Source organism: Trachypithecus francoisi, unplaced genomic scaffold (assembly GCF_009764315.1).
Source record: "Trachypithecus francoisi isolate TF-2019V2 unplaced genomic scaffold, Tfra_2.0 Lachesis_group18, whole genome shotgun sequence".
Classification (NCBI taxonomy): Eukaryota; Metazoa; Chordata; class Mammalia; order Primates; family Cercopithecidae; genus Trachypithecus; species Trachypithecus francoisi.
In genome coordinates this window covers 69083895-69109679 of record NW_022681463.1, presented here as the reverse complement: position 1 = coordinate 69109679, position 25785 = coordinate 69083895, and the positions used below count along the sequence as shown (strand labels likewise).

Here is a 25785-nt window from a genome sequence, read left to right as displayed (position 1 = left end):
AATGAAAATGTTTATTCATAGCCTTTGAGATATTTATGCAAACATGTATTTTTTTTTTTTTTTTTTTGAGACGGAGTCTCGCTCTGCCGCCCAGGCTGGAGTGCAGTGGCGCGATCTCGGCTCACTGCAAGCTCCTCCTCCCGGGTTCATGCCATTCTCCCGCCTCAGCCTCCGAGTAGCTGGGACTACAGGCGCCCGCCACCGCGACCGGCTAATTTTTTGTATTTTCAGTAGAGACGGGGATTCACCGTGTTAGCCAGGATGGTCTCGATCTCCTGACCTCGTGATCCGCCCGCCTTGGCCTCCCAAAGTGCTGGGATTACAGGCTTGAGCCACCGCACCCGGCCGCAAACATGTATTTAAAAGGGAATCGGTGGGGAGCGGTGGCTCACGCGTGTAATACCAGCACTTTGGGAAGCTGAGGTGGGTAGATCACCTGAGATCAGGAATTTGAGACCAGCCTGGCCGGCATGGTGAAACCCCGTCTCTATTAAAAATACAAAAATTAGCAGGGCATGGTGGCAGGCACCGATAATCCCAGCTACTCTGGTGGCTGAGTAAGGAGAATTGCTTGAACCCAGGAGGAAGAGGTTACCGTGAGCTGAGATTGTGCCATTGCACTCCAGCCTGGGAGACAAGAGTGAAACTCTGTCTCAATAAATAAATATAAAAGGGAATCATACTGTACATGCCATTTTTAACCTGAGTTTTTTCACTGTGTAATTATGTATTTTTTCTGAGATAATGAGAGTGAAAGCTCTGACAGAGCCAGGAACAGTGGCAAGAATGCTGATGGGCAAAGAACAGGTGGTGAGATCAGAAACTCCCCCACTAACCTGCTGAATTGCAATCCTCTCCCTCATATTCTCTTCCCTCTATCTTCTGATCTTCCCTGACTTCATGTCTCTCCCTCTGTTTGCCTTCTACATGCTCTTTCCCTTTCTCTTTTCTTTCACCTTCTACCCTCAATTCTCTCTACTAAAGCAACCGAGGCCTTCAGGACAAGGGTTAATATTTAATAGAATTAAACTTCCTGCTAATTTGACAAGGGATGCATAACCAGGAAGCTGGAGTGACAGCTGCACCCTCCTCTGAAGTGGGGATTTTCTGAGCAAGCCCAGGCAAGAGCCCTCTGTTCTTTTTTTTTTTTTTTTGAGACAGAGTTTCGTTCTTGTTGCCCAGGCTGGAAGGCTGGAGTGCAATGACATGATCTTGGCTCACTTCTCCTGCCTCGGCCTCCCAAGTAACTGAGATTACAGGCATGCGCCACCATGCCCGGCTAATTTTGTATTTTTAGTAGAAATGGGGTTTCACCATGTTAGTCAGGCTTGTCTCCAACTCCTGATCTCAGGTGATCCACCCACTGTGGCCTCTCAAAGTGCTGGGATTACAGGCATGAGCCACCACACCCAGCCTGAGCCTTCTGTTTTTGATGACTATCTGTTATTTTCACTCGGGAGCCCAAATTAAAGTTCCTTATTTGTCTCAGAAGCAAGGTATGGCTAGAGGCAGTGGGGTACCCAGGTTGTCAGGAAGAGCCATGTCGGGAAGATTGCATTTCTGGAGTTGAAACCAATGGAGAGATGGTTGACAGAAGGTGAGGACCGAGAAGGAGGCAGGCATGAAAATCCAGAACAAACCAGCTGCAGAGCTTCCCCACTGGTGTTGCAAAACCGGTCACAGAAAGCCAGTTCCTCTTGCTTTAGGTGGCAATAATCTTCTACATGCTGGTTACCTCAACCCCACTGACAAAGACATTTCCACCTGTAGTTATTAATCCACTGGTAGTGAGGAAAAGCTTTCTGAACTTTGAAAACTTCATTGGGCTGGTGTGAAAGAAAGTCAGCACTTTCTACTACACTAAAGCCAAATTGTGTTTTTCAGAGGCTGTAGAAAATTACTATTTTCATTAAATGCAAATTGTTGCCCCCAAGCCAGTGACATTCTAAGGGATGAAACTATCATTGGCTTTATTAACTAGGAGAGGCTACTTTACTCAGCTCTCTAAAGGCACTCTGCTGTGGAAGGTTCTAGAAAATGAGTGGAAAGTGACTCATTCTCCACCCTCTTCCCCAAAACCAGAACTCCCCCTGCGGCAAAACACCCCCTGCAGCAAAACACCCCCTGCAGCAGCAGGAGTTTATGGATTATCCTTAGAGTGGGGGTGTAGCACGTGGGCCACTAGATGCTTCAGGGGGCAGCAATTAAGTGCTTCGCCAGGGACATTAGTCACAGTGGGTGGGACCCTCCCTGTCATCCTGCAGAAATGGGAGCCAGAGAAGCTGGTAATAGCTGAAGAGAGGGAGGCCCCATTCCCTACAACCTCTCCCTTTTCCCAGCACAGCAGCAAGTACTTAATATGTACAAGCACTCAGCATATGTACAAGGTCAGAAAGGAGGTGAAAAATAGGGAGAAGGTGTTTTGACATAAATATTTCCAGAAAGGATCTCTTAAGGAAGAGCATCTCTGGCTTACAGCAGAGTTGAAACTTAAAAGATTAAAAAAAAAAATTATTCGAGAAAAACTAGAAAATTTTTTCCTCCTCCTCACCCCGAGAAACAAATCTCTACTTGTAGTGGTGCCTGAAGTTTTACCATTAGTGACTCATTCCTTCGTGAATTGCAGGAGACTGGTATTTAAGAGGTCTGTATTGAAATGCAAATATTTGTGAGATCTGCCAATAATTTTCGCTAGCATCAGAATCCTTGAGATGACCTCAAATACAGATTCCTGGTGGCATAGACATGCATACTTCGTCCCCCTTGTCCTCACTACAACCATGGCCTTCAGCCAATAGATGGGTTCTCCAGTTCTCTGGCTTCTGATGAGACCCTGATGTAGTTAACTTAAGTTCTTGCTTTTGCAGGCTAGAAAATGATTTCCACTGTGGTGACAGTTTGGCTACCTCAATCAGAATGGACCCTTTATAGTTAAAGATGAAAGCAATGGAAAACTGTAAATAGTTGGGTTTTTAAAATTTTGGCACATCAAAATGGAGGGTGGCTATACAGGAGTCAACACTGTCACCTTCCTCCACTGAATCCATGGCCCCTTCCTATATCTTGTCTCACTCTTTTCTCCTTGATTTCTCTACAATTACATTCTCTTTCTCCTTTTTCTCCTACCTCTCAAGACACAGACGTATTAGGAATGCAATTGTACTTGTCTCATACGTACTTAATCATTTAATACTTTCTTTCCACAACATATTGAGAAATAAAATTCTAAGCCCCTAACTGACTGAATGGACTCTTGGCCAAAGGAGCCCCAAAGAAACCTTGGAAGCTGAATTGGCCACAATCTGACACCTCCTCCCTCGACAAAAGTCATTAGGTTTCCTTCTCTAAGTTCTAAACAGAAACCAGTCCTTTCAACAGGCTGCTAGCCTGTCTTCCCAGACACAGAACAAAGACAAGATGAGGTTAATGGTTCCTCCATCACTCCCCAAGACCTCTGCTTCCTCTATTCCCCTTTTCTTCAACGCTGGCCTTATCTGATATGAAATGTAGATTTTGGGAGCACTAATTAAGTCTCACAAATACATTCTCATTGGTCTCACTGCCGCCCCTCATCCACCCCTTTTAAAAGAAAATGAAGAAATACTAAACTTCCTGAGAATCTCTTTGGAAAAAACAGCCACAGATGCTTCTGTGACTCATATTTTTTCCCAGGCACACCCTCACACTGGCTCAAAACCTGGATGATTTGAATCTTAGGCTTCAATCACTCATTTTGGTTTTCAACAGGTTTAATATTTTACTTGAGAATAGAGTTGTGTCAGTGAGTTGGCCATTTTTACTCAATGGGCTTAGCAGCTATGACAGGGGAAAAAAGGCCTTACCTCTGTTTCCTGATGTTAAGAGTGAAGGGATCATTGATCAGGTGCTGAGAGCCACAGGGCTACCTAGAGAGTGTCAGAGGGTAATAAGGGTGAGTTGGAGGTTTGAAAAAACAAGACCAAGGACAAGATCCCCCTCCCTCTCAGACCGGCAAAAGAACAAGTTAAAATCAGACCTGACCAGTGAGCCCTGGTTAACAGTCCACCCTGGGGCAGCGGCAAAGACTCCACAGGTTGCTCTCTACTCACCCCCTCCATAAGATTTCCTCAGGTCAGGAGGGCACATGGACCCAGGTTATTCTGTAGAGTTGGGACAACCATAATGTGCCTCTTCTACCTGTTGGCCTCCTTTTCCCCACTTCAATACACACAGGTGAAATCAAATGAAAATTAACACCAAGGACCCCACAACGGATAAAGAAGCCACTAAAAGCCAAGAAAGCAGAGTGTGTGGACAAAAGAAGGGGGAAGTCACTCCAGATTCTCTGGGTTGTTAGGTGTAGTTTGGAAGACAAAGTTACTGATATTTTCAAGCTTCAGCTGGCCAAGCCGTCTTCTCCCCTAGGTGGGGATGCCTCCATGAGCTCCAACAGGCAGCCTGGCCGACCTCCCAGCTCTGCTCAGTTGCTCGGCACCCCACAGAGTAGAGAAGGTGAAGCCCATAATGAACACACTGCCCTGGCCACTTACTTCCCCCAACCAAAGAAGCCCTCGTCTCCCAGTCCTAGACCATTTCCGGAGACCAGCTTGTGACACAGCCACAACCTCTGGTCATTCTGTCAACTATCTGCAGTTCCTCCTTCTTCCTTTCCTCTCTCCCCTCATAAACAATGACCGTTGATATTTCCACTAGCTACAGATGCTGATGCCAAGATTAGCTGTGATCAAGATGATATTCTCCATCCTCCAAAACAATGACCAAAATGTTTTATTTTATGGCTAGGAATTTTACTTTCTTTCATATGAAATATTTAATATATTTTCACTGTGCTCATTTTTGTCCTGTGTGGTGATAGTTAATAGCAAAACTTATGCTACCCAACCAAGAAATAAACAAGGAACTTCTTGATCACAGGAGGAACTAACCATGCAACTGAAAGCAGAGGCGCAAATAAGAGCTTTTTCTATGTTTGATTCCTTTTCTGATTTGTATAATCTCCCCATCAAAAAAAAAAAAATCAACGAATTGTGTAACTCAGTTTCTCAAGTGTCATAACAACTTGGGTTCCCTGTTCCACTCTCCCCACACACAGAATTCTTAATAAGAAATGAAAGCACACACAGACATCTATTGTTTTAAGCAGGTAGCTATATGCCTCTGCTGCCACTCGGCAAAGACAGGGCAAGTTCTTATTTATGTAAAGCCCAGATACCAATACTTAACAGCTTTCTCTTCTATAAGTTAAAATCTAAAAAATAGAATTTCAGAACAGGGGAGGAAAATATGAATATTACAACACATAATATTGAGGCAACCATAGTCTCATGGGAAAAAAACCAGGACAGAACCCAGATGATGCAGAGTTTTAAATGTAAAAATAAAAGAACAAAAGTAATAGAGAAAAAATGGTTTTTTAAAAATACGTTTTGGAGGTTGGGTGTGGTGGCTCACCCCTGTAATCCGAGCACTTTGGGAGGCCGAGGTGGGCGGATCATGAGGTCAGGAGTTCAAGACCAGCCTGGCCAACAAGGTGAAACCCCTTCTCTACTAAAATACAGAAATTAGCTGGGCATGATGGCAGGTGCCTGTAATCCCAGCTACTCAAGAGGCTGAGACAGAAGAATTGCTTGAACCCGGGAGATGGTAGTTGCAGTGAGCCAAGATCATGCCAATTGCACTCCAGCCTGGGCGGCTGAGCGAGACTCCGTCTCAAAATAATTTTTTTTTGGAGTCAGGGGGACCTTTCTAAGTATTACATAAACCCAAAATGCCATAAAAGTCTGACAGATTGAACAATATACTTTTCTTTTTAACTTCCAGAAACAAAGCCAAAAAAAGACAAATGACAAAATGAGAAAAATGTGTTGGTAACTCTCATCACAAACATGTAATTTCCTTCAGATAAAAAGAGCTCCAAACTTAATAGTGTAAGAAAAAGACCAAAAACTCAATAGAAAAGAAAAAAAAAGGAAAAGGATACAAGTAGATAGTTTACAAAAAGGAAAACAGAAGTGCCTCATAAACATGTAAGAAAATGTTTTTATAAGTTAATTTAAATAATTCAACTTTACTATATTTCAATATAATTTAAATTTAAATTACACTAAAAATATCATTCTTTGCCTATCAGATCTACAAATTGCAAAATGTTTGATAATGTACTTTGTGGGCACGGCTGTGAGAAAACAAGCATCTTACCTGTTGCTAGTGAATGTAAACTGGTACCATCTCACCAGAAGGCAATTTAAACAGTATCTTTTATTTTGCAAATGTATATAACCTTGACCTGAAACTCTACTTGTGGGAATTTATCCTACAGATATGCCCGCATATATGAAAAAAGCAAGTACATAGAAATTTATTTGCAACTGCTCTGTTGATTTGCAAATAGATTATTATGCAGAACTATAAAGAGACTAAGGAAGTTCACCATGTACTGGTATAGAATGATCTTCAAGATGTTTTGTTACATGAAGAAAAGCAAGGAGACAGCAATGCTTGTGTGTGTGCATGTATATGTGGGTAACACGTGTGCAAATGCATTTAGAAATATTCTAAATATTTATTATTATTGTATAACTTTGTGAAGGTATATTTTAAAAATCCATTCACTTATCTCTAGAAAAGGAAATTGAACAGCTGGGGACAGATGGGGAGACAGACATTCTACTGTATATCTTTTTGTATGTACCTTCTGCATTTTGAAACACGTAAATGTATTACTTTCTCAAAAATAAATAAAATATTATGATTATTTTATTTATTTATTTATTTATTTATTTTGAGACGGAGTCTTGCTCTGTCACTCAGGCTAGAGTGCAGTGGCGCGATCTCAGCTCACTGCAACCTCCACCTCCTGGGTTCAAGTGATTCTCCTGGCCTCAGCCTTTGTAGTAGCTGGGATTATAGGCATCCACCACCATGCCTGGCTAATTGTTGTATTTTTGTAGACGTGGGGTTTCACCATGTTGGCCAGGCTGGTCTCAACCCCTGACCTCAAGTGATCTGCCCGCCTCGGCCTCCCAAAGTGCTGGGATTAGAAGTGTGAGCCACCACGCCCAGTCTAAAAAGAAATATACAATTATAATGAAGAATAAATAAAGAAGCAGTAATACATGAGCTTGAGTGAGCTTCAAAAAGGATGAATAGGATGGTGCATTTTATGTTATATAAATTTTACCTCAATTTAACAACAAAAAGGAGAGCAAGATTGCAACAGGGAGCTAAAGGCGAAGCCTGTCCTTCCTCCAGTGCACCTCTCTCTTTGGCATGGCTCTACTAATGATGTGCTGATCAAGGCTGAACAAAAGATGCCTCCCCACCACAATAAAAAGCACAGATTTGTATCATTTGCCAATTTGTATCAATTGTATCAATTCCCACCAATGAACATGGAATTGGGACAAAATGCATACAATCGGCTCCTGTGAGCCAGTGCAGTTGAGACCCAGGACACCACTGGCATTTACCCAGTTACTGAAACCAGAACCTGGGAAACATTCTCGATTCTTAAACCTTTCCTCTCTCTCCCCTCACTACCCATTGTCTGCTCAATAGCCATTGCACTCCTCCCACATCAGGTAGAAGCCTTGTAAATTAGGAATGGATCCTGTCCCCAGGTGGTCTAACCCAATATATATGCTGCCACCCATTGATACGCAAAGACATTTATCCTTTGGGATAGCCAGCTGAATCCTGGGCCACCTGGAGGCCCAGGGTGCTTGCCTTGAGTCATTCCAATCTGCCAGCTATATAAGCATTATTATTTGGTGAAAAGATAGGGAGGCTCCAGACTAAGGGAATTATAGTCAACTATTCCCCTCACAGGTGACTGACTCAGGACCTCAGTACTAAGTCATTTAGTGCATGCTATTCGCTAGTCACAGAGATTAGCCCAAATGTGGACTCATGACTCAGTTCAGGCCAATGAGATGTAATAAGAGGTTTGCTGGAGGTATCTGAAAAATTTCCTACTCTTCAGAGAGTTGCAGGAAGAGATAATTTCTCTCTTTCTTATATAGAAGATGAGGTCTGGAACCGCCACCACCATCTTATCGGGCAGCCTGAGCATAAACCCCTCCCCGAGAGGCAGGAGGGCCAAGTACATGGCCAGAGCCAGACACCCCAGCCTATGTTTGGACTTCCCATGCTGTAGGCCAATACATTTCCTACGTTTAAGGTAGGTGGATTTAGATTTTCTTTCTTGCAGTTGAATGCATCTTAAGCAACACAGTTTTGACCTATTTGTGCTGGTTTATTTTATGTGTCAACATGGCTAGGCTACAGTACCCAGTTATTCAGTCAAACACTAACTGGGAGTTACTAGTAAGGTTTGTAGGTGTGATAACATCTACTTAAAATGACTTGAAGTAGATTATCTTTGCTAATCTGGGTGGGCTTCATCCAATCAATTGAAAGTTCTTAAGAGAAAAACAAGTTTCCTTGAAGAAGAAAAAATTCCACCTGCAGACTGCAGCATCAGCTCTTGCTCAAGAGTTCCCAGCCTGCTGGCCTGTCCTACAGTTTCAGACTTGCCTAGTCAGTCCCCACAGTCACATAAGCCCACTCCTGTCACAATTCTCTTGCTCTCCTTCTCTCTGTGTATATATGTATATATGTACATTATATATATATATTTATTTTATTTTTATTTTTATTTTTTTTGAGACGGAGTCTCGCTCTGTCGCCCAGGCTGGAGCGCAGTGGCCAGATCTCAGCTCACTGCAAGCTCCGCCTCCTGGGTTTACGCCATTCTCCTGCCTCAGCCTCCCGAGTAGCTGGGACTACAGGCGTCTGCCACCTCACCCAGCTAGATTTTTGTATTTTTTAGTAGAGACGGGGTTTCACCATGTTAGCCAGGATGGTCTTGATCTCCTGACCTCGTGATCCACCCATCTCGGCCTCCCAAAGTGCTGGGATTACAGGCTTGAGCCGCCGTATACTGGCTCTGTTTCTCTGGTCTAACCCTGATCAATGCACCTCTTTTTTCCTTTATGATACTTATCTCAATTTGTGATTATATACTCTGCATTTATTATGTATATTCCAATATTCACAGTTAGACTATAGGCTTTATGGACATATGTAAGTAATTCCAGAAGTAGAATTTCTGGTCAATGATTATACACATTTGGAAGATGAAAAGAATTGCTAACTTACCATCTTCAGAGGTTGTACCAATTACACTCTTACTAGATTATAGCCTTCACGTCTTTTGTATTACTATGTGTTCCTGGCACATAGTAGGTGTTCAGTAGATATAAACAGATGGGATTCTAGGAAAAGAAACACAAATTAAGGCAAAGAGACATAAAGGTATGCTACATTGGGAAGTTTTTTGTTTGACTAAACCACTTTTTCTTTTAGTTCCCCTTTCCTCTACAGGTGACTTGAAAATTCGAAATAATTCACAATCTGGTGCTTATTCAGTAGCAGCAGGCAGAACTTTGAGTTTGGGGTAAGCCCTCAGTTTGAACACAGACTCTGTGACATTCAAGCTGTCCAACCTTGGGCAGATCCTTAGCCTGTATCATCCTCAGCTTCCACATCTTTGTGGAAATGAAGCTGATGATCTTCCAGACTGAAGTGAAGATCAGGAGATAATACATAAAGCACCTGGTCCATTATGCACTGTGGACATGGGGATTATCATAAGGTCCTCCCTGCAAATTTGGGAACAGAAAGCAACAATGTGCTCTAAAAACAATGTAAATTGAGCACATAAAGCACTGGGGCGGAGACATGAGGTGAGCATGAGGAGACAAGCAGGATACCAACCAAGCTGAAGTTGGTAAAACACCTAAAGGAGGATATGACAACTAGAAGGGGATTGTCAGACACAAAGCCTAGAAAAAGCAGAGTCAGAGACGAAGTGAGGCTGTGCCTCTGAAGGCATGTCCCATCAGTCCCCAACATTCAGTCCAAAAGGTCATTCCAATCATGAGAACACATCCATCTGTCTGCCTGAACTTACATAAATAGCTCTTTTTGTTCAGATTCCACATTGATCAAAACTTTTCTGATAGTTTGGGGTCCTATCTGGCCTGTCCACAGGGAATTTTCTCTGGTCAGGCTCACCTGGCCAACCAGCTCTCCTGACCCAGCATCCCACTCAAACACCTGTGTTCTCTTTTATTTTAGAGGTTAGACAGGACAATCTGATCCAGATGGGGGAGGAAATTGCAATCATGTTTTTGTCTAATTCACAGCTCTAATTAGGGGATAAAAGAAAAGTAGAGCATGAGAAGAAATTGTCCAAGAGCTGGAAAATTTGTAAAAGCACCCACATGCCTATGGGGAAGGCACCCTTGTGAACTTTGCCTCTACAGCTAAGCTGACCTCATACCAACTCTGCAAGGAAGACAGGGCAAGGACTTTACATTGTATTTATTTATTTACTTATATCCAGCTTATTCCTTAAAGGACTTAAGGCAAGCAGGCTTTAAGGGCGATCTTCCCTGACTAGTGATAAAACTAAGTGATAAAAAGAAGTTTGTCCAGAATCACATACTTTTTATATGTAAGTCCAGAAACCAAACTCTGACTTTCTTAGTCTAGGTTAAAGCTCTTGCCAAAGAACCAAACTGAAGATGAGAAAACAGTGCATTTGTTCTAAACAGAGTGCTGAATTCAGAAGACTTAAGGATGGCTTTAGACTAGGACTGAAGTTTGTAATCTGTGATTCAGTTTTTGTTTTTGTAATTTCCTTATTCCAGTCTTTTGAATTCTTTTAGATTTTTTATTTATCGTAAAGTAGATTTTTGATTCCAGCCATAATAGAGCAGCTTATATTGAGCTAACCCTCCCATTGAAAACAACTGTAACAGATGGACTAAGTACATAGCACATTTGAAGGCATTGGAGGGCAACCAAGGCAGATGATCCCTAAGAGAAGGGAGGCACATCAAAGTGATCTCTATACTCACCGTGGCCTAACTCACAGGTCAGGGAATAAAGTAAGTGGCAGTTCCATTAGGCTGAAGAGACAGATTGGAGTTCAAAGCTGCTCAAGTGGCTGCGACTTGATAGTAAAATCTCAAGGAGGAGAGAGTTGCAGAGAAATAAACCCAAAAAGGCTACATGCAATCTCCCCTTGAGATGTTTTCAAACTCCTAAGCTGAGCAAGCACAGGCAGAGACTGCAGGAGAACCAAAAGAAAAACAGCAGCTGGGAGGCTGGAGAGCTGGGCAAAGAAATTTGCAGCAGCGTGGTACTGAGAAGACAGAAAAATAAAGTCCACCAAGGTGAATAGGTAAAACACAGCCCAAACTCTTCGTTGAAACCCCAAGAAAGACCTGTGAATAGTCACTGCACTCCAGGCTGGGCAACAGAGTGAGATCCCATCTCTTAAAGCTGATAACCAATAAGTTAAAACAAGAGGGGAAAAAAGGGAATAATAAAAATACTTGATTCTCTCCCCCCAAAAAGCAAGAAAGGAGAAATAAAGAACAGAAATAGAAACAAGTTAACAATATAATAGAGTTAAACATAAATATTTCAATAATTACATTAAATGTTAATGGATTAGTACCCCAATTAGAAGATCAGAATTACTTTTAGACAAAAAACAAAAATACCTATTCTGTTTACAAGAGACTCAATTTAGGCTGGGTGCAGTGGCTCACACCTATAATCCCAGCACTTTAGGAGACCAAGGTGGGTGGATTACTTGAGGCCAGAAGTTCAAGACCAGCCTGGCCAACACGGCAAAACCCTGTCTCTACCAAAAATATAAAAATTAGCCAGGCATGGTGGTGCATGTCTGTAATTCCAGCTACTCAGGAAGCTGAGGCAGGAGAATTGCTTGAGTCAGGAGGCAGAGATTGTAGTGAGCCAAGATCATGCCACTGCACTCCAGTCTGGGCGACAGACGAGATTGTCTAAAAAAATAAAGAGAGAGAGAGAGAGAGAGCATGAGAGAGACTCAATTTAAATAGAAGACACAAAGTTTAAAGAAAAACAATGGAGACTGGGCACAGTGGCTCACATCTATAATTCCAGTACTCCTGTACTTAGGGAGGCTGAGGTGGGTGGATCACTTGAGGCTAGGAGTTCACGACCAACCTGGCCACATGGCGAAACCCCATCTCTACTAAAAAAATACAAAAATTAGCTGGGTGTGGTGGCACAAGCCTGTAGTCCCAGCTATTCTGGAGGGTGAGGCAGGAGAATGACTTGAACCTGGGAGCTGGAAGTTGCAGTGACCGGAGATTGTGCCAGTGTGCTCCAGCCTGGGCAACAGAGCGAGACTCACTATCAAAAAAAATAAAAATAAATAAAAATTAGCTAGGCATGGTGAGCACAGGCTTGCAGTACTAGCTACTACAGAGGCTGAGGTGGTAGGATCGCTCTTGAGCCCAAGAGGCCGAGGCTGAGGTGAGCCATGATCGTGTCACTGTACTCCAGCCTGGGCAAGAGAGAGAGACATACACTGTCTCAAAAAAAAAAAAACAAAAGAATAGAAAAAAAAAAAAAAGCCACGCCATGCCAGCTGGTATAGCTATATTAATTCAGATAGCATAGACTTAAGAGCAAGAAATATCTCTGAAGAGGGACATCTCACAATGATAAAAAGATCAATTAACAGTCCTAAATTTAAATGTACCTAAGAATTTATAATTTGTAAGTTTAAAAAAAAATGTTTCCTAGTGTGGTTTCAATACATATTAAGCAAAGTTATCAAAACTAAAAGGAGAAATAGACAAATCCACCATCATTATTGGAGATTTTAACACTTGTTTCAATAGATGATAGAACAAGCAGACAAAAAAATCAGTAAGGATATATAAGATTTTAATAACAGAAGTAACTAAATTGATCTAATTGACATATATATATAGAACTTGACAAATGCAGACTAAATACTGTTTTTCAAGAGCACGTGAATACTTATCAAAATGGACCATATGCTAGCGCGTAAAACAAGTCTCAAAAATTTCAAAGGACTGAAATTATGTAGCGTGTGTTCTCTGACTACAATGGAATCCAACTAAAAATCTATAACGGGAAGACAAGTAGAAACCCTCCCAATAAGTGTTTGAAAATCAATCAACAGATTTTTTAAATAGCACGTAAGTCTAAGAAGAAATAGCAATAAATTAGAAAATATTTAAAACTAAATAATAAAGGCCGGGCGTGGTGGCTCAAGCCTGTAATCCCAGCACTTTGGGAGGCCGAGACGGGTGGATCACGAGGTCAGGAGATCGAGACCATCCTGGTCTACACGGTGAAACCCCGTCTCTACTAAAAAATACAAAAACCTAGCCGGGTGAGGTGGCGGGCGCCTGTAGTCCCAGCTACTTGGGAGGCTGAGGCAGGAGAATGGCGTAAACCCAGGAGGCGGAGCTTGCAGTGAGCCGAGATCGCGCCACTGCACTCCAGCCTGGGCGACAGAGCGAGACTCCGTCTCAAAAAAAAATAAAAAATAAAAAAAAAATAAAACTAAATAATAATAAAAATAAGACATCTCAAAACATCTGAGATACAAGTAAAGAGGGGTTAAAAAGCCAGGCGCGGCGGCTCACGCCTGCAATCCCAGCACTTTGGGAGGCTGAGGTGGGCTTGCCTGAGCTCAGGAGTTCAAGACCAGCCTGGGCAACATTGTGAAACTCCATCTCTACTAAAACACAAAAGATCAGCCAGGCGTGGTGGTGTGCACCTGTAATCCCAGTTACTTGGGAGGCTGAGGCAGGAGAATTGCTGGAACCCAGGAGGTGGAGGTTGCAGTGAGCTGAGATTGCACTACCATACTCCAGCCTGGGTGACAAGAGCCAGACTCTGTCTCAAAAAAAAAAAAAAGAAAAACAAAAAAAGAAAGGGTTAAAAAGAAATTCATAGATTCAAATGTATACATTTGAGAAAAAGAATGATTGGAAATTCACATGATTTAAGCTTCTATCTTAAGAAGCTAGGAAGAGAACAGCAAATTAAACCCAAAGGAATTAGAAGGGAGTCAATAATAAAAAGATAACAGCAGAAATCTTTGAAATAGAAAACAAATATGCAATAAAGAAAGTCTACAAATTTGAAAATAAACTGGAGGCTGGGTGTGGTGACTTATGCCTGTAATCCCAGCACTTTGGGAGGCTGAGGCACATGGATCACTTGAGGTCAGGAGTTTAAGACCAGCCTGGCCAACATGGTGAAACCCCATCTCTACTAAAAATACAAAAAATTATTCAGGCGTGGTGGCATGAGCCTGTAGTCCCAGCTACTCAGGAGGTTGAGTCAGGAAACTCGCTTGAACCTGAGAGGCAGAGGTTGCAGTGAGCCAAGATTGCACCACTGCACTCCAGCCCTCCAGCCTGGGTGACAGAGGGAGACTCTGTCTCCAAAAAAACAAAAAGAAAAAGAAACTGGAGATGATGCTTCCACTTGTTTCTTAGTCAAAGCTTGTTTTAGTTCTTGCTTCCATATCTGTACATTTTATTTCCTTGTCTCGTCCTATCGCACTAATAGGACTTCCCATACATTGTTGAATAGGAGCGATGAGAAGGGATGTCCTTGCCTTTTTTCTGATCTGACAGGAAAAGCATACAATTTCTCACCATTAAGTATGATTTTAGCTGTAGGCTTTTTGTAGATGCTCTTTATCAAGTTGAGGCAGCTCTCTCTATTCCTAGTTTGCTGAGTTTTTATCATAAATAAGTGTTGGATTTTGTCGAATGTTTTTTCTGTATCAATTGATAAGATCATATGATTTTTCTTTTTTAGCCTGTTGACGTGGTGGATTACATTTATTTATTTATTTGAGATGGAGTCTCACTCTGTTATCCAGAGTGCAGTGGCGCAATCTTGGCTCACTGTAACTCCACCTCCTGGGTTCAAGCGATTCTCCTGCCTCAGCCTCCTGAGTAGCTGGGATTATAGGCACCTGGCACCATGTCTAGCTAATTTTTGTACTTTTAGTAGAGATGGGGGTTTCACCATATTGGTCAGGCTGGTCTCGAACTCCTGACCTCAGGTGATCCGTCTGCCTTGGCCTCCTGAAGTGCTGAGATTACAGGCGTGAGCCATTGCACTCGGCCACATTGATTGATTTTTGAATGTTGAACCAGCCTTGTATATCTGAACTAAACCCCACTTGGTCACAGCATACAATTTTTTTAATATAATGTTGCATTCAATTTGTTAATATTTTGTGTTAGAATACTTTTGCATCTATGTTCATGAGAGATACCGCTGTGTAGTTTTTCTGTTTGCCTTTTTTTTTTTTTCAATAAGAGATAGGGTCTCACCATGTTGCCCAGGCTGGCCTCGAATTTCTGGGCTCAAGTGATCCTCCCGCCTCAGTCTGCTAACTAGTTGGGACTACAGATGTGTGCTATTGTGCCTGGCAGTTTTTCTTTCTTGTAATCTCTTTATCTGGTTTGGAGATTAGGGAAGGACAGATTAGGAAGTAATGGTTTGTTTCAAAATATTCCCTGAACCTTGACTATACTAAGGAGTGATCTTTGTGAGATCTGGATGGCCCTAGTTGGAAGGCTTGGGAAGACCTGCTAGAAACGGAACAAAAAACTATGTAAAGATCCTGGACATAAAGATTATCAGGGAGTAACCATAGTTATTTGCTCCCCTGCTAGGTTAATATCTCATTGGGAAGGTTATATACACATTTATGCATACTAAATTAACAATGGAAGGCTGGGTGTGGTGGTTCACACTTGTAATCCCAGTACTTTGGGAGGCCAAGGTGGGTGGATGGCCTGAGCTCAGGAGTTCAAGACCAGCCTGGGCAACATGGCAAAACCCCGCCTACTAAAAAATCCAAATATTATCTGGGCATGGTGGCATGCAACTGTGGTTCCAGCTATTCAGGAGGTTGAGGCAGGAGAATCGCTTGATCCCAGGAGGCGGAAGTTACGGTGAGCTGAGAACACACCATCGAACTCCAGCTGGGGTGACAGAGCCAGACCCTATCTCAAAAATAAATAAATACATACATAAATATAAACATTAACAATGGAAGACAGTATATTGGCCAACCCCCCCCCCCCCCCCCCCAGAAACCAAAAACACCTTAGAGACAGTAAATGATGTAGGATTTGAGAATGGGATGTTGGTAAACTCCTTCTTCTTCTAAACTAAGTTTACGGTTTCTTTACCTCTTCTCCCACCTATAGGCTGAGGATGGAGGAATGAATATGTGAAACCCTGCCACAATTATACCAAATGATTCAGCATTTTATGCTCGGGGAGACATAAACACACTACAATAAAATCATATTAGTTTGAGTTCCTAAAAATCAGACACATTATTGTATCCCACGTTGACAAAGGCGTACCTTTGTAACATGGAGACAGAGACTGCTAATGAAGTTAATGGTGTAAGCAAAATTGTGTTGGAGAATTGGAAGAAGGAAAGATTTGGATTTACTCAAAAAGAATAAACACTTCAAGCCCATTAACAATTATGGTAAAGCCCCATTAAGTTGGACTGTACCAATTTGGCATTTGTGCCAAAATTCAGTGCTAGTGCTGAATTTTACCTATGCTAAACATAGGTGAAATTTTCTTCAAGATAAAAAGGTATTTTAAAGCTTGTTTCTCTAATTTCTCAAAATACCATTAAGTACAAATTAATTGTTCCTTTACAGGATATACTTACTTCATAGAATATCCTCTATTTTGAACTTAATTTTTCTTTTTTTTTTTTGAGACGGAGTCTCTCTCTGTCACCAGGCCGGAGTGCAGTGGCACGATCTCGGCTCACTGCAACCTCTGACTCCCTGGTTCAAGCGATTCTCTTGCCTCAGCCTCCCAGGTAGCTGAGATTATGGGCACGTGCCACCACACCCAGCTAATTTTTGTATTTTTTTTAGTAGAGATGGGGTTTCACTGTGTTAGCCAGGATGGTCTCAATCTCCTGACCCCGTGATCCTCCCACCTCAGCCTCCCAAAGTGCTGGGATTACGGGCATGAGCCTGCGCCCAGCAAGCAAACTGAATTTTAAGATACATGTTATTTTTGGAAATAGTAAATGTGAATAATGTGCATTTTAAGATTAAAGATATTCTGTAGCCCACTTCTCCTTGCTCAGCTTCAGACCCTTATAATCCACCTACTTGTTGGACATATCCACTTCTGTTTCAACAGCCCTGAAATTCAATTTGTTATTCTGTCAGTCCCCTTACCCCAAACTGCTTTCATTACTCTTATCCATTTCTATTTCCATTGCCAAAACTTTGCTCAAGTCAGAAACCTTGTCTCCTTCTTTCCTCTCACCCTCCACATCCGATCAACCACCAAGTTCTGTCCACTTTACCTCCGAGATATGTTGAGAACCCACCCACTCCCTCACATGACCCCTGACGCCACCCTTGCTCACACAACCAGCCCCTCTCTCCCGGAAGATAACAACAACCTACCCACTGATTTCTGCCTTCTCACTCCCACTTCTCTTTGCTGGAACGGTTTTTTTTTTTTTTTTTTTTGAGATGGAGTTTCACTATTGTTGCCCAAGCTAGAGTGCAATGGCGTGATCTTGGCTCACCACAACCTCCACCTCCTGGGTTAAAGAGATTCTCCTGCCTCAGCCTCCCGAATAGCTGGGATTACAGGCATGTGCTAACATGCCCAGCTAATTTTGTATTTTTAGTAGAGACGGGGTTTCTCCATGTTGGTCAGGCTGGTCTCGAACTCCTTACCTCAGGTGATCCACCCGCCTTGGCCTCTCAAAGTGCTGGGATTACAGGCATGAGCCACCACAGCCAGCCAGTCTTTTTTTTTTTTTTGAGATGGGGTCTTACTCAGTCACCCAAGCTAGAGTGCAGTGGTGTGATCATGGCTCCCTGCAGCTTCTACCTCCACGGCTCAAGTGATCTTCCATCTCAGTCTCCCAGTAGTTGGGACTACAGTGTGCACCACCACGCCTGGCTAACTTTTTGATTTATTTTATTAGAGACAAGGTCTCCTTATGTTACTAGACTCCTAAACTCAAGTGATCTGCCTGCCTCGGCCTCCCAAACTGCTGGGATTACAGACTTGAGCCACCATGCTCGGCTGGAACAGTCTTTTCCAAGCTCTGCACTTCTTGAGATCTTTTTAATAGCTGTCAAGACCTTTAGAATAAAGTACCAGATCCTTATTACGGCATCCAAGGCCCTTGTGATGGGAGCCAGTGCTTGGTTCGGCATCATCTCACTCCACTTGCCTCCTTGCTCAAAAAACTCCAGCTGTCTTGACTTCTTTTAGTTCCTCAGTCATTCATAGAATGCTCTGGCACACTATGCACACATCCTACCAAAATGTTTCTTCCTCAAGAAGGCACTTTCTGAGCCCCAGATTAGACTGAGTCCCACTGCTCCATGCTCCCTCTACACACAAGTTTCTCGCAGTCGTAACACTCATTACTATTATAATCATCTTCAAATCCACCTTCCCCACTAGAGCGCAAACTATGTTCCTGCACTGCACTTAATGCCCAGCACACAGTAAGCTCTCCCTAAAATGTAGGTAAATACATTAAAAAGTAATATCATTAAAGAATAAATATTACCAAAGAGTAAGCATTCACATATATGTTGCATAGGGCCTAGACTCTGGAATCAGACTGCTGGGTTCATATTCCAACTTCCCCACTTATTAGCAAGGTGATAATTGGTATAACTCTTTGTGTCTCAATATCTCCCTTTATAAATGAGCATAACAGTGCATAACAATGCTACCTGCTTCGTGGGGAATTTTGAGGAGTGAATAAATTTGTGCAAGTAAAGCACTTAAAACGTTGTACAGAACATAGTAAACATTCAACAAATATTACTTATTATTATCTTGTTTATCTATTCCAACAATCCTAGAAGGAATTATAGTCAGTAAACTGAGGGATACATACAGTAAGAGTCTCCGGAATTTGAGTAAGGAAAAGGTCACTGTGTTGAGATGGAACTACTAAAAAAGCATAAAATCAGCTGCCAGCTGAAGTAGCCCTTCCTTCCTTCATTGATGAATTGAAGATAAGCTGCTGTTGATACAGCTTTGGGAATCATCCAAATGAATTGAGGTAGCAGAATGCATCTTCAGGTCCAGACTCCAAGATCAAATGAGATAATACTCACTATAAGCATTTAGAAAACCTTAAAGTGTGATATTTGTGGCATGGCTACTGTTATTATTAGTAGAGTAATTCCATTACCCAGTCAATGATATTATAATCTGATTGTCTGAAGCAATATAATTGCATGTACACACAAGGATCTAGTAGAAGGGCAAAGGAACTGAAGAGCTGGAAGAGCAGGCATTAGTAATGTTTATCCAGCACCATCCAAACAACAGGCATGTACCTGAGACACAACACAGGGAAAACTCATAGAACAAAGTTTCTCCTGAGACCCTACAAATACCTTGGCTCTAACTGTCACTATGACTACACAGTGGTAAGTTAGATAAGTTAGTGGTAAGTAGTTCCTGACCTCATGTCCGGAGGGGAGATAGACAAACAAATAATCACACAAATAAAAATATAATTGCATCTTGTGCTAATTACTGTTTAGAGGATTAGGAAAGGTTTTTTCTTAAACTTTAAGTGGAGCTAGGAGTTAACCAGATGATGGGGTGAGGGGAAAGCTCTCAAGCAGAAGGTAGTAAAGAGCTTAGTGTATCTGAGGATCTGAAAGGCCGATATGGTTTGGAAGAGATCAAGGGAGAGAAGGGCGCACAGGAAATGAGCCTGGAAAGGTAGGCAGGGACCAGGTCACAAAGGCCCTTAGTGGCCACTTGGAGATAGTTTGGATTTATTTTGAATATGACACGTAAGGACAAAATTATATGTGATGAGATTTGTGCTTTAAAAAGATCCTTTGCTTGCTGTGTGAAAAATGGATTGGAGGCCAGGCACAGTGACTCACGCCTGTAATTCCAGCACTTTGGGAGGCCGAGATTGGTGGGTCACTTGAACCCAGGAGTTTGAGACCAGCCTCGGCAACATGGTGAAACCCCACCTCTACTAAAAATACAAAAATTAGCCAGGTGTAGTGGCACGCACTTGTAGTCTCAGCTACTCAGGAGGCTGAGGTGGAAGGATCATCTGAACCCAGGGAGGTCAAGGCTGCAGTGAGCCATGATTGTTCCACTGTACTCCAGCCTGGGTAACAGAATGAGACTTTGTCTCAATAAATAAATAAATAAAGGTTTGGAGGAATCATTAAGTTAGAAATGGTGAGATCAGTTGGGAGAATTTTGCAATAATCTAATCACAGGATAATAGTTCATGATGATCTCTTCTTCCCATCAGTTTATAATTTAGTTTTGCCTAAGCGCTTTCTTTGTTCTATGGTGTTCCCTTTGAGATCACAGATGTCTACATTTATTCACAAGCTTGTGATGACTTGTAGGGATCTATTCTTGAAAGGTAGAAAGAGCTCTTCTTAATTGCAATTCTATGCCCTGAATTTAATCTCATTCCTGTGTGTCACTCACTGATTCTGCAGTTTTAACTAAATTGCTTAAGCTTTCATAGTCACTTTTTCCTCTGTACAGTGGGGATAATAATCTCTGCTGTGTTTTAAAATAGAATTGCCATGATGGAATGGTCTGCTGCTTGTTTTGGTTTAGCTACCTTACTGGATTCATGACAGAGGGAGAAATGATGATGAAGTTGTTCCAGTTAAGAAACCCAATTTTATTAACCCTTCTAGAGTTGATAGGCTGTAGGAATCTGACTGATGAGAATATAACTCACAAGAGACTGGTGGTTCTCTTTGCTTCTTTTCTACATTTTCTCCCTAGGTGACTTCTCTAATCCCAAGGGCTTTAAATGCTTTTTATACACCAGTGACCTCCAAATGTCTGGGACAGTCTGTATCTCTCTACTAATCTTCATTACCATATACCTAAATGGCCACTTGGCATTTCTCCTGGGAGGTCCCACATACTTCTTAGGCTTAACATATTCAAATTGAACTTATGTTCACTCCATAGTACCTGCATTTCCAGCCAGAGTCACATCTAATCTATTCCCCCTTTACCTTTGCTCATTTTAATGAATGGATGGTATCTCTTCAACCCAATTGCTTAAGCCAGAATCCTGGACTGTTCCTTCATGCTCCTTCTCTGCATCCAATCTATCTCTAGCTCTTTTAATCCTATCTCCTCAACATATCATCAATCTACCCCCTTTTACTACCACTCTTGTCCAAGTTACCTTCTTCTACCTTTCAAGAATAGATCCCTACAGGCATCACAACCTTGTGAAGAAATGTAGATATCTGTGATCCCGAAGGAAGACCAGAGAACAAAGAAAGATCTTAGGAAAAACTAAATTATAAATCAGTGGGAAGAAGAGATCATCATGCACTCAGGAAGCTAATGCAGCCTCCATACATATGTGGACTGTGAAGGATAAGAAGGAATTAGAGTAGGTAAATGGAGAGGGGCAAAAGTCTCAGGTTAAGGACATAACGCACAAAAATGCAGGGGTAGGCCTTACCAAAAAATGTCAGTGACCAGTAGGCTATGGCTCAGTGCAGGAGGACTGGCAGGATCTGTCAAGAGCAGGAGATAAGGAAGTAAAGGCACCACAGGCTTACCTTTCCTGGACTACAGAGTCTGTTTGGGTGACTACGGAAACATATTTGTAAAGCTGGAGTAGGGTCAGATTATGTCTGCCTGGAAAGCCAGGTCAAAAATGTTGAATTTAATTTCGTAGTCTACAAAGTGGATTTATAGATTATTGAAGAGGGAGAATATATAACAAAATTTCAGAAAATGTACTAGGTTTTTGGTGGTGCTCTAGGTAAGATAGAGAAGGGAAGGACTGGAATCCCAGAGGAGAATTAGGAGGCTCTTAGCCTAATAAATCAATGGCTTTTGAAACTTTCTTTAGGAGGGAACACTTTTCTGAAAATGAAATCTTATGTGAAATACTACTGGTATAAAGCAGACAAAAAACCTGGGTTTTTAAAACTAGGTTTTAAGTATGGTCTTTTAAGTATGGTTTATGTTATAGTTTTAAACATATAACCTGTGTTTATAATAGACTCGACCAAAAGTTAAAGAAAACTGATTAAATAAACATAAACATTTAAATCTGGGGGTGATGGAAGATAGCTGCATCTTGCATTAGCTTTAGCATCTAATTATCCAATTTGTTTCTGAATTTTATTTTGGTTTTACAGTACTAAGAAAAATCCTGATTCACTTTGATTGACATGATAACTACTTACATATGGTAATTTTTATTTTTTTGTTTTGTATTTTACAATTTTCCCTGCAATCTCAAGGTACCCTTCAATTAAACTAACTTAGAAGGTAGTGTCATAGGAATTTTTGTTTCCATAGTAAAAATATGAATAGCAGAAGCCTCCAAAGCAAAAACAACAACAAAAAAAGAGGTCATCTATAGCATGAGGTTATCATGACAGGCCATGGCATAGGCCATTTGCTCCTGCCCAGTCAATGTGGCAAGAGGAGTGACAGTGCTCGAAAGATGCTATGGAGTCTGGCTAGGCATTTAATCAAGTGCAGTGTGCCTACACAGTAGTAGTGGCTTCATTTGTGGTTTTATAGGAGCAGATGTGCACAGTCTGAAAGTGAGAAAAGAACAGTCTACTCTGTCAACTTTCCCAACATTGAAGACTTTAGGCTTTACATTTATGTTAGGATCTGCTGGCGTCACAATTCTTTATTTCACTTGGATTACCCTAATACTCCAAGAATAAAAACTAATGAAGGTAGGGAGTTGGAGGAGAGGGGGAGGCATCAGGTCTGAGATATTTTTCTTTTTCTTTTCTTTTTTTTTTGTTTTTGAGATGGAGTCTCACACTGTCGCCTGGGGTGTGCAGTGGCACCATCTCAGCTCACTGCAACCTCCGCCTCACAGGCTCAAGCAATTCTCCTGCCTCAGCCTCCCAAGTAGCTGAGATTACAGGTGCCCACCACCACTGCTGGATAATTTTTTGTATTTTTAGAAGACACGGGGTTTCACTATGTTGGCCAGGCTGATCTCAAACTCCTGACCTTGTGATCCACGCGCCACAGCCTCCCAAAGTGCCAGGATTACAGGCATGAGAAACCGCGCCCAGCCAGGTCTGAGATATTTTTCTAGCTAATAGGAGAGTCTCTGTAATTTATTTAGCGATAGGCTTGGATTAACACAAATCACGTACTCATCAAGTGAGCAAATTCCATTCCATAGTACAATGTATTCCATATTACATATCCAATGGTTGAAGGAACTTTGTATTTAAAAGATAACTTGAAAGGTGCTCATAATTCCCCTCTTCAGATTAAAGAAGGGTGTTTTGAGTCACTTATATTCCAGAAATTTCAGAACCATAAGGAGCATAGAAACTGTGGGGAATAAGTGTCAATTACATTTAAACATATTTAGGTTCTATCTTTTGATATTGTAGAGGTTTATTCATTTGTTTTTAGGTCTTGGGCAGGAAAGGAATCTTTAGAAGTAGAAAAAACTATTTACACTTACTGGGATAGCAAATTAATATTCCATTTTTTATTACACAGTTAAAAATCTAGTTTTTCTTGAGTTTATTTATTTATTTTTATTTATTTTTTTTGAGGCGGAGTCTCGCTCTGTTGCCCAGGCTGGAGTGCAGTGGAACGATCTCAGCTCATTGCAAGCTCCGCCTCCCAGGTTCAAGCCATTCTCTTGCCTCAGCCTCCCAAGGAGCTGGGACTACAGGCGCCCACCACCTTGCCTGGCTAATTTTTTTGTATTTTTAGTAGAGATGGGGTTTCACCGTGTTAGCCAGGATGGTCTCGATCTCCTGACCTCGTGATCCACCCACCTCGGCCTCCCAAAGTGCTGGGATTAGAGGCGTGAGTCACCGCGCCCGGCCTTTCTGGAGTTTAAATTACTAATCTTGTTATGCAGATGAAGAATAATTCACTTTTCTATGATTAATATTTGGTGAGCTGATGTTGAAGAAACTAAATTTAATTAAACAATTCAGTACCATTTACAAAGTAGATAATTAAATCTCCTAAACATTTTAAACTGCATTTATAAATTTAATAAAGTCAGGTTTTATTTTAAACATTTCAAATGCCTGAAGAGCTAACTTACAACCTAATAAGCAAAACCTCCCTCAAATACTTAAATAACTCTTATCAACCTAACACATCAAATGTACAAATATGGCAAATTAAACTCTCTTAAACATTCCAATTTCTCAGAAAAAGCAAGAGTATTAATACTGAATGAAATGGGGAAACTGGAAAGGGAAGGCGGTGTGATAGAGCTATGCTGATAGCAACCTTTAAAGTTGTACTACAAGGAATTGAAACTAAGAGTTCTGGAACTGTGGTTCTCTGAAATAAGAATCACCGAATCCCTCGACATACAGTTGCCCAAGTCTCACCCAAGACCTACTAGATCTCATCTACTATAAATATTTTGAAAACATTCCCTTTTTCCTGATATTGTCCATCTCCCCAAACTCCCTACTCCATAATCCCCTATCTGTGCCCCATATCTTATACCTTCTGACTAGTTGACTCACTGGCTGGAGTGCAGGGAAAAGCTGCTGTGGAAATGCAGATTTGACGGTGATTACCTGGAGGAAACAGTGTGTCCCTTCATAAGCAACTTCCATAGAGCAGATGGATAGCCAGAGACTCGAGCACCAACGCCCGGGAGGACACCCATAGTGAGGCGGGAGAAAGACGATAAACCTGAAAAAGAAATGTTAGCACTCTATCCACCTATAGTTCTAGGACAAAATTACAAAGTCCTAAAACCATTTTTCCTTAGTATATATGTGAAACTAAGGCCTGAGTTTTACTGGCCGAATATATACAAGGGAACTGACTTCTTTTTTTTATTTTTAATTATTATTATATATTTTTTTGAGATGAAGTCTCACTCTGTTGCCCAGGCTGGAGTGAAGTGGTGTGATCTCAGCTCACTGCAACCTCCGCCCCCCGGGTTCCAGTGATTCTCCTGCCTCAGCCTTCTGAGTAACTGGGATTATAGGCGCCTGCAACCACGCTCAGCTAATTTTTGTATTTTTAGTAGAGATGGGGTTTCACCATGTTGGTCAGGTTTGTATCGAACTCAGGACCTCAAGTGATCCACCCACCTTGGCCTCCCAAAGTGCTGGGATTTCAGGCATGGGCCACCGTGCCTGGCCGCAACTTCTAAAAGTTGATGGAAAATGCATTTTATGGAAAACTATGTATAGATTTCAAATTTTTTTCGCACTAAAAGAAGCTCATACTAATTTGTTGTAGCATATCTGAACAGGATCTCATTGAGGCACTAAGAAGGATCAAATATCAGTTTGAAAGAAGCCTCTATCAGAGCAACATGAATTCTGCTAAAACCGAAGAAAGAGCAAATAATCCAATTGCTGGTGAGGCTTGGGTGGAAGAATGGTGACATTACTGATGCTTTATGAAAAATTTATGGGGACAGTGCCCCCCCCAAAATCAGTAGTTTACAAATGGATAACTCATTTTAAGGAAGGACGAGGTGATATTTAAGATAAAGCTCACCATGGCAGACCATCCACATCAATTCGTGCGGAAAAAATTCATTTTGTCCATGCCCCAGTTGAAGAGGACTTGCGTAACAGCACAAACATAGCCAACACAATAGGCATCTCACTTGGTTCAGCTTACACAATTATGACTGAAAAATTAAAGTTGAGCAAACTTTCCACTTGATGGATGCCAAAACTGTTGAGCCCAGATCAGCTGCAGACAATGGAAATTTTAAACAAGTGGGATCAAGATCCTGAAGCATTTCTTTGAAGGACTGTAACAAGAGATGAAACATGGCTTTACCAGTGTAATCCTGAAGACAATGCACAATCAAAGAAATGGTTA

General features: G+C 41.6%; 1 long non-coding RNA gene across 2 annotated transcripts; it reads right to left on the bottom strand.

The window, feature by feature from the left end:
• Positions 1-1306: 1306 nt before the first annotated feature.
• Positions 1307-24813, bottom strand: LOC117063264. 2 transcript variants are annotated; one of them, XR_004428841.1, is made up of 4 exons: positions 24513-24813; positions 9160-9275; positions 3843-3905; positions 1307-1560 (listed from the first exon to the last, which is right to left on the bottom strand). It is a non-coding gene; the product is annotated as an uncharacterized LOC117063264 (long non-coding RNA). The 2 variants fall into 2 exon arrangements; XR_004428840.1 differs by lacking the exons at positions 9160-9275; positions 24513-24813 and adding an exon at positions 4089-5049.
• Between the last annotated feature and the right edge of the window lie 972 nt (positions 24814-25785).